General features: G+C 67.5%; 6 non-coding genes across 6 annotated transcripts; all 6 read right to left on the reverse strand.

Annotated features, from left to right (window-relative positions):
• Nucleotides 1-1629: 1629 nt before the first annotated feature.
• LOC132596567 (5S ribosomal RNA) lies at nt 1630-1748 on the reverse strand. Its single transcript, XR_009562645.1, has one exon. It is a non-coding gene; the product is annotated as a 5S ribosomal RNA (ribosomal RNA).
• A 935-nt stretch (nt 1749-2683) lies between these two features.
• Nucleotides 2684-2802, reverse strand: LOC132596568 (5S ribosomal RNA). Its single transcript, XR_009562646.1, has one exon. It is a non-coding gene; the product is annotated as a 5S ribosomal RNA (ribosomal RNA).
• A 2697-nt stretch (nt 2803-5499) lies between these two features.
• On the reverse strand, nt 5500-5618 carry LOC132596569 (5S ribosomal RNA). The gene has a single exon (XR_009562647.1). It is a non-coding gene; the product is annotated as a 5S ribosomal RNA (ribosomal RNA).
• A 2697-nt stretch (nt 5619-8315) lies between these two features.
• On the reverse strand, nt 8316-8434 carry LOC132596570 (5S ribosomal RNA). The gene has a single exon (XR_009562648.1). It is a non-coding gene; the product is annotated as a 5S ribosomal RNA (ribosomal RNA).
• Nucleotides 8435-9367: 933 nt separating this feature from the next.
• LOC132596600 (5S ribosomal RNA) lies at nt 9368-9486 on the reverse strand. Its single transcript, XR_009562678.1, has one exon. It is a non-coding gene; the product is annotated as a 5S ribosomal RNA (ribosomal RNA).
• Nucleotides 9487-12184: 2698 nt separating this feature from the next.
• On the reverse strand, nt 12185-12303 carry LOC132596571 (5S ribosomal RNA). Its single transcript, XR_009562649.1, has one exon. It is a non-coding gene; the product is annotated as a 5S ribosomal RNA (ribosomal RNA).
• Between the last annotated feature and the right edge of the window lie 146 nt (nt 12304-12449).

Below are 12449 nucleotides of genomic sequence, written 5' to 3' on the forward strand. Positions count from 1 at the left end.
CACCCCCGCCCACCTTCATGCCACTCAGCCGGAACCCGGGAGGCAATGCCAACTACCAGGTGTATGACAGTCTGGTGCTGAAGCGGCAACCGCAGGAGGGCCAAGCGCGGGCCAACTCGCTGCTACCTTCCACCTCGGCCTCCAGGCCCTCTCTGCACGGGAGCCAGACTGGGAAAATGAACTTACCAGCAGCAAGTGGGGGCAGGGGCAGGGGGCGGCAGGGCATGGAGAGAGGAATAAAGAGCGCCAGAGTCCAGGAAACATTGGTGGTCTGTGGCTTGGAAGCGCCACTCCTTCTGCCAGCCTGGGTCCCTGCGCTTGGCTTCCTGCAATAAGAAGCCAGTGTCCCCTTCTTGGCCTGAGGGTCCCTTTGGTTTAGTGGCCACAGTTCTGCCAGCAGGCCCCTCCTGGTCCTATACCATGCACTAAGTACATCTGCAGCTGCAGACTCCAAACCCCTGGTCTCTGGGCACCTCCTCTGTGTCTCAGCTGTCCCTGTCCACAGAGAGCCTCATACAAGAAGTTGCTTCCAAACTGGGAGGTTCCACATCTGGGCAGGTCCAGCTCCAGGCCCAGTGAAGGGCATGAAGAAGGCTGAGGCTCTGGACTCCAGCCAGGCCTTCAGCAGGCCTCTGAGGCCAAGGTCTTCCTAGTCTCAAGAGGGGCCAAGAGACGCAATGTGTCATTTGAACAAGTGAGTCAGCGGGCGGTGAGCGAATGAATGACCGCTCGAGGGGATGTATGCCGGCCACCGGGCCCTGTTTGACTGTCCAGGCTCAGCTTACCTGACCCTGGTTACCAGGGAATGCCACTCTGGGCCCTCCTTTTCATCCCCCTCCCTCACTGTGACCTCACCACCTGCCCCATTATGACCCAGTCTGGCTCCCAGTTAAAACTGGAGGGCAGAGGGCCCAGGCAGTCCTGGGACCAACGGCCATGGGTGAGCGAAACTACTACCGAGCCGAGCCGTTCACTGGCCCCATCCCCAGGAAATGCCAGGAGCAAGGATACTCAATTCTTCTGATCCCGGTCAGCTTCATCTTGCTCAACGTGGGGATCAACATGGTGACTACGGTCAGGGCAGGATCTGTGCAGCGCGGTTGGGGGAGCCCTGGGGTCTTGAAGGGGCTGAGGTGGGAGGGCTGCTGGGGTGTGACCGGGACAAGGGTTGGATTTCAGGGCTCACCCTGCTCCCGGCCTCCCCCCTCCCCTTCTTCCCTCAACTCTGGAGGCATCTGAAGAGATTCTTGCGGGCACTTTTCAATCGTATTTTCCACAAAGGTGAGTGGGCGCCGGCGTGGGTTCAGGGGATGTGGGCCTGTCCCCTTTCTTCTATCCCTGCCTTGATTCTCAGCCCCTCAGGAACCCAGGCCCTGACCCATCTCGCCTTTCCCCACAGACAAGCAAGCCAGCTGTGTAGGCACCCATCGCATGTGCATGCGCTGCTCCGTGGATCCCAAGAACCTGTGCTCAAGAGTTTCTTCCCACTTCTGCCATCGCCCAAGCTTCCTGCTCGGGCAGGTAAACCCACCTTGACTACTGCCTGCAGCGGGGCTCGGCGGGGGCGGAGCCGGCGGCCCCCCCGCCGCGGGCGAGTAAAGGAGAAGGCGGGCGGAGCGGGAGGCAAAAAGCCTACAGCACCCGGTATTCCCAGGCGGTCTCCCATCCAAGTACTAACCAGGCCCGACCCTGCTTAGCTTCCGAGATCAGACGAGATCGGGCGCGTTCAGGGTGGTATGGCCGTAGACGGGGGCGGGGGGCCGCGGGCGGCCTCTTGAGGCCCAGTTTCGCTGGCGCTGGCGCCTTAACGCCAGCCTGGCGGCCGGCCCGCCCCGGCAGGGCCCCCTCGCCCGCCCAGGCAGGGGCAACGGAGGTCTCGGGTATCGGGCGGCGGCGGAGGGTTTGGCGACCACCTCCCAGCCCAGGGCGGCCGTGACCCAGCAAACCCTTCGGCGCTTGGCGCCCCGCCCAAGATCCCGCACGTCGCTCACAGGGACGTGGCCCCGGAGGCTTCAGGGCCCGGGGCCCGCGGTCCCTTGGGCATCGGCCCTGCCCGCCCACGCGGCCCTAGGCGCAGCCCGGCCGCAGCCCGGGCCGGCCCTCCTGCCCGACAGCAGCTGGCCCGAAGCCACCGGGAGCCACCATTGAGTCGCCACGGCCCCTCAGCCCCGGCAAGGCCACCCTTGCCCCCACACCCCCCGCCGAGCTCAGGACCCCGCCCCTGGTGGCCGGCAGGCCCGGGGAAGCGGCCCCTGCCCTCGATCCCGCTCCCGCACCCGGCCGCGGTGACACGCCAGAGGGGCGGGGTGGGGGTGGGGCTTTTGTCGGAGGGAGCTGTGGAGGGACACACCGGCACACAGGTGGCGGCGCCGGGGCTGGGCGCCGGTGGGGGCGGCCAGGTGCAGGTCGAGGGGCTCGCGGGCCGAAAGGACGGCAACTGGGCCCGCGGCGGAGTCTGGGTCCGGGCCAGCCACCCCGGGAGCGTCTGGGGTGCGCCTGCCTTCCAGGGCCGCCTTCTGGCCGCCTGGCCGGCCGGGCCGGCGGGGAGCGACCCCGCCGGCGCGCGCCGTGGTGGGAGGGGCCTGAGGAGGTGGGGCCTGCAGCGGGGCCCGGCGGGGGCGGAGCCGGCGGCCCCCCCGCCGCGGGCGAGTAAAGGAGAAGGCGGGCGGAGCGGGAGGCAAAAAGCCTACAGCACCCGGTATTCCCAGGCGGTCTCCCATCCAAGTACTAACCAGGCCCGACCCTGCTTAGCTTCCGAGATCAGACGAGATCGGGCGCGTTCAGGGTGGTATGGCCGTAGACGGGGGCGGGGGGCCGCGGGCGGCCTCTTGAGGCCCAGTTTCGCTGGCGCTGGCGCCTTAACGCCAGCCTGGCGGCCGGCCCGCCCCGGCAGGGCCCCCTCGCCCGCCCAGGCAGGGGCAACGGAGGTCTCGGGTATCGGGCGGCGGCGGAGGGTTTGGCGACCACCTCCCAGCCCAGGGCGGCCGTGACCCAGCAAACCCTTCGGCGCTTGGCGCCCCGCCCAAGATCCCGCACGTCGCTCACAGGGACGTGGCCCCGGAGGCTTCAGGGCCCGGGGCCCGCGGTCCCTTGGGCATCGGCCCTGCCCGCCCACGCGGCCCTAGGCGCAGCCCGGCCGCAGCCCGGGCCGGCCCTCCTGCCCGACAGCAGCTGGCCCGAAGCCACCGGGAGCCACCATTGAGTCGCCACGGCCCCTCAGCCCCGGCAAGGCCACCCTTGCCCCCACACCCCCCGCCGAGCTCAGGACCCCGCCCCTGGTGGCCGGCAGGCCCGGGGAAGCGGCCCCTGCCCTCGATCCCGCTCCCGCACCCGGCCGCGGTGACACGCCAGAGGGGCGGGGTGGGGGTGGGGCTTTTGTCGGAGGGAGCTGTGGAGGGACACACTGGCACACAGGTGGCGGCGCCGGGGCTGGGCGCCGGTGGGGGCGGCCAGGTGCAGGTCGAGGGGCTCGCGGGCCGAAAGGACGGCAACTGGGCCCATGGCGGAGTCTGGGTCTGGAGGGCTCTGAGCCTCCATCCGCTCTGGTGCCTCGGGTCTACCGGCCCGACGCCTGGTAGCGCGACACCCCACCGGCCCACAGACGTAGCCTCCCCAGCTGTGCTCACAGCGAGTCCAACCGCAGCCTGCATCCCTCCACGGGACACTTGGATTACTCCCGCGATCCCCACGAGGTGCGGCACCCGGCGGCCGAATGGGCTGAGATCCTGCCCTTGCGGCGCCCTGTGGCCACCTCCGCCTCCCTCACGGTACTGGCCGAGGCCTCGGACCAGCGGGCCCCGGCTCCCAGCTCAGCGCTGCTCCTCCGCCCCTCTCACCTCCTGCCCGACGTCCAGGCTACCGAGCACCCTCCACCCCCGCCCACCTTCATGCCACTCAGCCGGAACCCGGGAGGCAATGCCAACTACCAGGTGTATGACAGTCTGGTGCTGAAGCGGCAACCGCAGGAGGGCCAAGCGCGGGCCAACTCGCTGCTACCTTCCACCTCGGCCTCCAGGCCCTCTCTGCACGGGAGCCAGACTGGGAAAATGAACTTACCAGCAGCAAGTGGGGGCAGGGGCAGGGGGCGGCAGGGCATGGAGAGAGGAATAAAGAGCGCCAGAGTCCAGGAAACATTGGTGGTCTGTGGCTTGGAAGCGCCACTCCTTCTGCCAGCCTGGGTCCCTGCGCTTGGCTTCCTGCAATAAGAAGCCAGTGTCCCCTTCTTGGCCTGAGGGTCCCTTTGGTTTAGTGGCCACAGTTCTGCCAGCAGGCCCCTCCTGGTCCTATACCATGCACTAAGTACATCTGCAGCTGCAGACTCCAAACCCCTGGTCTCTGGGCACCTCCTCTGTGTCTCAGCTGTCCCTGTCCACAGAGAGCCTCATACAAGAAGTTGCTTCCAAACTGGGAGGTTCCACATCTGGGCAGGTCCAGCTCCAGGCCCAGTGAAGGGCATGAAGAAGGCTGAGGCTCTGGACTCCAGCCAGGCCTTCAGCAGGCCTCTGAGGCCAAGGTCTTCCTAGTCTCAAGAGGGGCCAAGAGACGCAATGTGTCATTTGAACAAGTGAGTCAGCGGGCGGTGAGCGAATGAATGACCGCTCGAGGGGATGTATGCCGGCCACCGGGCCCTGTTTGACTGTCCAGGCTCAGCTTACCTGACCCTGGTTACCAGGGAATGCCACTCTGGGCCCTCCTTTTCATCCCCCTCCCTCACTGTGACCTCACCACCTGCCCCATTATGACCCAGTCTGGCTCCCAGTTAAAACTGGAGGGCAGAGGGCCCAGGCAGTCCTGGGACCAACGGCCATGGGTGAGCGAAACTACTACCGAGCCGAGCCGTTCACTGGCCCCATCCCCAGGAAATGCCAGGAGCAAGGATACTCAATTCTTCTGCTCCCGGTCAGCTTCATCTTGCTCAACGTGGGGATCAACATGGTGACTATGGTCAGGGCAGGATCTGTGCAGCGCGGTTGGGGGAGCCCTGGGGTCTTGAAGGGGCTGAGGTGGGAGGGCTGCTGGGGTGTGACCGGGACAAGGGTTGGATTTCAGGGCTCACCCTGCTCCCGGCCTCCCCCCTCCCCTTCTTCCCTCAACTCTGGAGGCATCTGAAGAGATTCTTGCGGGCACTTTTCAATCGTATTTTCCACAAAGGTGAGTGGGCGCCGGCGTGGGTTCAGGGGATGTGGGCCTGTCCCCTTTCTTCTATCCCTGCCTTGATTCTCAGCCCCTCAGGAACCCAGGCCCTGACCCATCTCGCCTTTCCCCACAGACAAGCAAGCCAGCTGTGTAGGCACCCATCGCATGTGCATGCGCTGCTCCGTGGATCCCAAGAACCTGTGCTCAAGAGTTTCTTCCCACTTCTGCCATCGCCCAAGCTTCCTGCTCGGGCAGGTAAACCCACCTTGACTACTGCCTGCAGCGGGGCTCGGCGGGGGCGGAGCCGGCGGCCCCCCCGCCGCGGGCGAGTAAAGGAGAAGGCGGGCGGAGCGGGAGGCAAAAAGCCTACAGCACCCGGTATTCCCAGGCGGTCTCCCATCCAAGTACTAACCAGGCCCGACCCTGCTTAGCTTCCGAGATCAGACGAGATCGGGCGCGTTCAGGGTGGTATGGCCGTAGACGGGGGCGGGGGGCCGCGGGCGGCCTCTTGAGGCCCAGTTTCGCTGGCGCTGGCGCCTTAACGCCAGCCTGGCGGCCGGCCCGCCCCGGCAGGGCCCCCTCGCCCGCCCAGGCAGGGGCAACGGAGGTCTCGGGTATCGGGCGGCGGCGGAGGGTTTGGCGACCACCTCCCAGCCCAGGGCGGCCGTGACCCAGCAAACCCTTCGGCGCTTGGCGCCCCGCCCAAGATCCCGCACGTCGCTCACAGGGACGTGGCCCCGGAGGCTTCAGGGCCCGGGGCCCGCGGTCCCTTGGGCATCGGCCCTGCCCGCCCACGCGGCCCTAGGCGCAGCCCGGCCGCAGCCCGGGCCGGCCCTCCTGCCCGACAGCAGCTGGCCCGAAGCCACCGGGAGCCACCATTGAGTCGCCACGGCCCCTCAGCCCCGGCAAGGCCACCCTTGCCCCCACACCCCCCGCCGAGCTCAGGACCCCGCCCCTGGTGGCCGGCAGGCCCGGGGAAGCGGCCCCTGCCCTCGATCCCGCTCCCGCACCCGGCCGCGGTGACACGCCAGAGGGGCGGGGTGGGGGTGGGGCTTTTGTCGGAGGGAGCTGTGGAGGGACACACCGGCACACAGGTGGCGGCGCCGGGGCTGGGCGCCGGTGGGGGCGGCCAGGTGCAGGTCGAGGGGCTCGCGGGCCGAAAGGACGGCAACTGGGCCCATGGCGGAGTCTGGGTCTGGAGGGCTCTGAGCCTCCATCCGCTCTGGTGCCTCGGGTCTACCGGCCCGACGCCTGGTAGCGCGACACCCCACCGGCCCACAGACGTAGCCTCCCCAGCTGTGCTCACAGCGAGTCCAACCGCAGCCTGCATCCCTCCACGGGACACTTGGATTACTCCCGCGATCCCCACGAGGTGCGGCACCCGGCGGCCGAATGGGCTGAGATCCTGCCCTTGCGGCGCCCTGTGGCCACCTCCGCCTCCCTCACGGTACTGGCCGAGGCCTCGGACCAGCGGGCCCCGGCTCCCAGCTCAGCGCTGCTCCTCCGCCCCTCTCACCTCCTGCCCGACGTCCAGGCTACCGAGCACCCTCCACCCCCGCCCACCTTCATGCCACTCAGCCGGAACCCGGGAGGCAATGCCAACTACCAGGTGTATGACAGTCTGGTGCTGAAGCGGCAACCGCAGGAGGGCCAAGCGCGGGCCAACTCGCTGCTACCTTCCACCTCGGCCTCCAGGCCCTCTCTGCACGGGAGCCAGACTGGGAAAATGAACTTACCAGCAGCAAGTGGGGGCAGGGGCAGGGGGCGGCAGGGCATGGAGAGAGGAATAAAGAGCGCCAGAGTCCAGGAAACATTGGTGGTCTGTGGCTTGGAAGCGCCACTCCTTCTGCCAGCCTGGGTCCCTGCGCTTGGCTTCCTGCAATAAGAAGCCAGTGTCCCCTTCTTGGCCTGAGGGTCCCTTTGGTTTAGTGGCCACAGTTCTGCCAGCAGGCCCCTCCTGGTCCTATACCATGCACTAAGTACATCTGCAGCTGCAGACTCCAAACCCCTGGTCTCTGGGCACCTCCTCTGTGTCTCAGCTGTCCCTGTCCACAGAGAGCCTCATACAAGAAGTTGCTTCCAAACTGGGAGGTTCCACATCTGGGCAGGTCCAGCTCCAGGCCCAGTGAAGGGCATGAAGAAGGCTGAGGCTCTGGACTCCAGCCAGGCCTTCAGCAGGCCTCTGAGGCCAAGGTCTTCCTAGTCTCAAGAGGGGCCAAGAGACGCAATGTGTCATTTGAACAAGTGAGTCAGCGGGCGGTGAGCGAATGAATGACCGCTCGAGGGGATGTATGCCGGCCACCGGGCCCTGTTTGACTGTCCAGGCTCAGCTTACCTGACCCTGGTTACCAGGGAATGCCACTCTGGGCCCTCCTTTTCATCCCCCTCCCTCACTGTGACCTCACCACCTGCCCCATTATGACCCAGTCTGGCTCCCAGTTAAAACTGGAGGGCAGAGGGCCCAGGCAGTCCTGGGACCAACGGCCATGGGTGAGCGAAACTACTACTGAGCCGAGCCGTTCACTGGCCCCATCCCCAGGAAATGTCAGGAGCAAGGATACTCAATTCTTCTGATCCCGGTCAGCTTCATCTTGCTCAACGTGGGGATCAACATGGTGACTATGGTCAGGGCAGGATCTGTGCAGCGCGGTTGGGGGAGCCCTGGGGTCTTGAAGGGGCTGAGGTGGGAGGGCTGCTGGGGTGTGACCGGGACAAGGGTTGGATTTCAGGGCTCACCCTGCTCCCGGCCTCCCCCCTCCCCTTCTTCCCTCAACTCTGGAGGCATCTGAAGAGATTCTTGCGGGCACTTTTCAATCGTATTTTCCACAAAGGTGAGTGGGCGCCGGCGTGGGTTCAGGGGATGTGGGCCTGTCCCCTTTCTTCTATCCCTGCCTTGATTCTCAGCCCCTCAGGAACCCAGGCCCTGACCCATCTCGCCTTTCCCCACAGACAAGCAAGCCAGCTGTGTAGGCACCCATCGCATGTGCATGCGCTGCTCCGTGGATCCCAAGAACCTGTGCTCAAGAGTTTCTTCCCACTTCTGCCATCGCCCAAGCTTCCTGCTCGGGCAGGTAAACCCACCTTGACTACTGCCTGCAGCGGGGCTCGGCGGGGGCGGAGCCGGCGGCCCCCCCGCCGCGGGCGAGTAAAGGAGAAGGCGGGCGGAGCGGGAGGCAAAAAGCCTACAGCACCCGGTATTCCCAGGCGGTCTCCCATCCAAGTACTAACCAGGCCCGACCCTGCTTAGCTTCCGAGATCAGACGAGATCGGGCGCGTTCAGGGTGGTATGGCCGTAGACGGGGGCGGGGGGCCGCGGGCGGCCTCTTGAGGCCCAGTTTCGCTGGCGCTGGCGCCTTAACGCCAGCCTGGCGGCCGGCCCGCCCCGGCAGGGCCCCCTCGCCCGCCCAGGCAGGGGCAACGGAGGTCTCGGGTATCGGGCGGCGGCGGAGGGTTTGGCGACCACCTCCCAGCCCAGGGCGGCCGTGACCCAGCAAACCCTTCGGCGCTTGGCGCCCCGCCCAAGATCCCGCACGTCGCTCACAGGGACGTGGCCCCGGAGGCTTCAGGGCCCGGGGCCCGCGGTCCCTTGGGCATCGGCCCTGCCCGCCCACGCGGCCCTAGGCGCAGCCCGGCCGCAGCCCGGGCCGGCCCTCCTGCCCGACAGCAGCTGGCCCGAAGCCACCGGGAGCCACCATTGAGTCGCCACGGCCCCTCAGCCCCGGCAAGGCCACCCTTGCCCCCACACCCCCCGCCGAGCTCAGGACCCCGCCCCTGGTGGCCGGCAGGCCCGGGGAAGCGGCCCCTGCCCTCGATCCCGCTCCCGCACCCGGCCGCGGTGACACGCCAGAGGGGCGGGGTGGGGGTGGGGCTTTTGTCGGAGGGAGCTGTGGAGGGACACACCGGCACACAGGTGGCGGCGCCGGGGCTGGGCGCCGGTGGGGGCGGCCAGGTGCAGGTCGAGGGGCTCGCGGGCCGAAAGGACGGCAACTGGGCCCGCGGCGGAGTCTGGGTCCGGGCCAGCCACCCCGGGAGCGTCTGGGGTGCGGCTGCCTTCCAGGGCCGCCTTCTGGCCGCCTGGCCGGCCGGGCCGGCGGGGAGCGACCCCGCCGGCGCGCGCCGTGGTGGGAGGGGCCTGAGGAGGTGGGGCCTGCAGCGGGGCCCGGCGGGGGCGGAGCCGGCGGCCCCCGCCGCGGGCGAGTAAAGGAGAAGGCGGGCGGAGCAGGAGGCAAAAAGCCTACAGCACCCGGTATTCCCAGGCGGTCTCCCATCCAAGTACTAACCAGGCCTGACCCTGCTTAGCTTCCGAGATCAGACGAGATCGGGCGCGTTCAGGGTGGTATGGCCGTAGACGGGGGCGGGGGGCCGCGGGCGGCCTCTTGAGGCCCAGTTTCGCTGGCGCTGGCGCCTTAACGCCAGCCTGGCGGCCGGCCCGCCCCGGCAGGGCCCCCTCGCCCGCCCAGGCAGGGGCAACGGAGGTCTCGGGTATCGGGCGGCGGCGGAGGGTTTGGCGACCACCTCCCAGCCCAGGGCGGCCGTGACCCAGCAAACCCTTCGGCGCTTGGCGCCCCGCCCAAGATCCCGCACGTCGCTCACAGGGACGTGGCCCCGGAGGCTTCAGGGCCCGGGGCCCGCGGTCCCTTGGGCATCGGCCCTGCCCGCCCACGCGGCCCTAGGCGCAGCCCGGCCGCAGCCCGGGCCGGCCCTCCTGCCCGACAGCAGCTGGCCCGAAGCCACCGGGAGCCACCATTGAGTCGCCACGGCCCCTCAGCCCCGGCAAGGCCACCCTTGCCCCCACACCCCCCGCCGAGCTCAGGACCCCGCCCCTGGTGGCCGGCAGGCCCGGGGAAGCGGCCCCTGCCCTCGATCCCGCTCCCGCACCCGGCCGCGGTGACACGCCAGAGGGGCGGGGTGGGGGGGGGGGCTTTTGTCGGAGGGAGCTGTGGAGGGACACACCGGCACACAGGTGGCGGCGCCGGGGCTGGGCGCCGGTGGGGGCGGCCAGGTGCAGGTCGAGGGGCTCGCGGGCCGAAAGGACGGCAACTGGGCCCATGGCGGAGTCTGGGTCTGGAGGGCTCTGAGCCTCCATCCGCTCTGGTGCCTCGGGTCTACCGGCCCGACGCCTGGTAGCGCGACACCCCACCGGCCCACAGACGTAGCCTCCCCAGCTGTGCTCACAGCGAGTCCAACCGCAGCCTGCATCCCTCCACGGGACACTTGGATTACTCCCGCGATCCCCACGAGGTGCGGCACCCGGCGGCCGAATGGGCTGAGATCCTGCCCTTGCGGCGCCCTGTGGCCACCTCCGCCTCCCTCACGGTACTGGCCGAGGCCTCGGACCAGCGGGCCCCGGCTCCCAGCTCAGCGCTGCTCCTCCGCCCCTCTCACCTCCTGCCCGACGTCCAGGCTACCGAGCACCCTCCACCCCCGCCCACCTTCATGCCACTCAGCCGGAACCCGGGAGGCAATGCCAACTACCAGGTGTATGACAGTCTGGTGCTGAAGCGGCAACCGCAGGAGGGCCAAGCGCGGGCCAACTCGCTGCTACCTTCCACCTCGGCCTCCAGGCCCTCTCTGCACGGGAGCCAGACTGGGAAAATGAACTTACCAGCAGCAAGTGGGGGCAGGGGCAGGGGGCGGCAGGGCATGGAGAGAGGAATAAAGAGCGCCAGAGTCCAGGAAACATTGGTGGTCTGTGGCTTGGAAGCGCCACTCCTTCTGCCAGCCTGGGTCCCTGCGCTTGGCTTCCTGCAATAAGAAGCCAGTGTCCCCTTCTTGGCCTGAGGGTCCCTTTGGTTTAGTGGCCACAGTTCTGCCAGCAGGCCCCTCCTGGTCCTATACCATGCACTAAGTACATCTGCAGCTGCAGACTCCAAACCCCTGGTCTCTGGGCACCTCCTCTGTGTCTCAGCTGTCCCTGTCCACAGAGAGCCTCATACAAGAAGTTGCTTCCAAACTGGGAGGTTCCACATCTGGGCAGGTCCAGCTCCAGGCCCAGTGAAGGGCATGAAGAAGGCTGAGGCTCTGGACTCCAGCCAGGCCTTCAGCAGGCCTCTGAGGCCAAGGTCTTCCTAGTCTCAAGAGGGGCCAAGAGACGCAATGTGTCATTTGAACAAGTGAGTCAGCGGGCGGTGAGCGAATGAATGACCGCTCGAGGGGATGTATGCCGGCCACCGGGCCCTGTTTGACTGTCCAGGCTCAGCTTACCTGACCCTGGTTACCAGGGAATGCCACTCTGGGCCCTCCTTTTCATCCCCCTCCCTCACTGTGACCTCACCACCTGCCCCATTATGACCCAGTCTGGCTCCCAGTTAAAACTGGAGGGCAGAGGGCCCAGGCAGTCCTGGGACCAACGGCCATGGGTGAGCGAAACTACTACCGAGCCGAGCCGTTCACTGGCCCCATCCCCAGGAAATGCCAGGAGCAAGGATACTCAATTCTTCTGCTCCCGGTCAGCTTCATCTTGCTCAACGTGGGGATCAACATGGTGACTATGGTCAGGGCAGGATCTGTGCAGCGCGGTTGGGGGAGCCCTGGGGTCTTGAAGGGGCTGAGGTGGGAGGGCTGCTGGGGTGTGACCGGGACAAGGGTTGGATTTCAGGGCTCACCCTGCTCCCGGCCTCCCCCCTCCCCTTCTTCCCTCAACTCTGGAGGCATCTGAAGAGATTCTTGCGGGCACTTTTCAATCGTATTTTCCACAAAGGTGAGTGGGCGCCGGCGTGGGTTCAGGGGATGTGGGCCTGTCCCCTTTCTTCTATCCCTGCCTTGATTCTCAGCCCCTCAGGAACCCAGGCCCTGACCCATCTCGCCTTTCCCCACAGACAAGCAAGCCAGCTGTGTAGGCACCCATCGCATGTGCATGCGCTGCTCTGTGGATCCCAAGAACCTGTGCTCAAGAGTTTCTTCCCACTTCTGCCATCGCCCAAGCTTCCTGCTCGGGCAGGTAAACCCACCTTGACTACTGCCTGCAGCGGGGCTCGGCGGGGGCGGAGCCGGCGGCCCCCCCGCCGCGGGCGAGTAAAGGAGAAGGCGGGCGGAGCGGGAGGCAAAAAGCCTACAGCACCCGGTATTCCCAGGCGGTCTCCCATCCAAGTACTAACCAGGCCCGACCCTGCTTAGCTTCCGAGATCAGACGAGATCGGGCGCGTTCAGGGTGGTATGGCCGTAGACGGGGGCGGGGGGCCGCGGGCGGCCTCTTGAGGCCCAGTTTCGCTGGCGCTGGCGCCTTAACGCCAGCCTGGCGGCCGGCCCGCCCCGGCAGGGCCCCCTCGCCCGCCCAGGCAGGGGCAACGGAGGTCTCGGGTATCGGGCGGCGG

This window comes from Globicephala melas, unplaced genomic scaffold, assembly GCF_963455315.2.
Source record: "Globicephala melas unplaced genomic scaffold, mGloMel1.2 SCAFFOLD_354, whole genome shotgun sequence".
NCBI classification, from domain to species: domain Eukaryota; kingdom Metazoa; phylum Chordata; class Mammalia; order Artiodactyla; family Delphinidae; genus Globicephala; species Globicephala melas.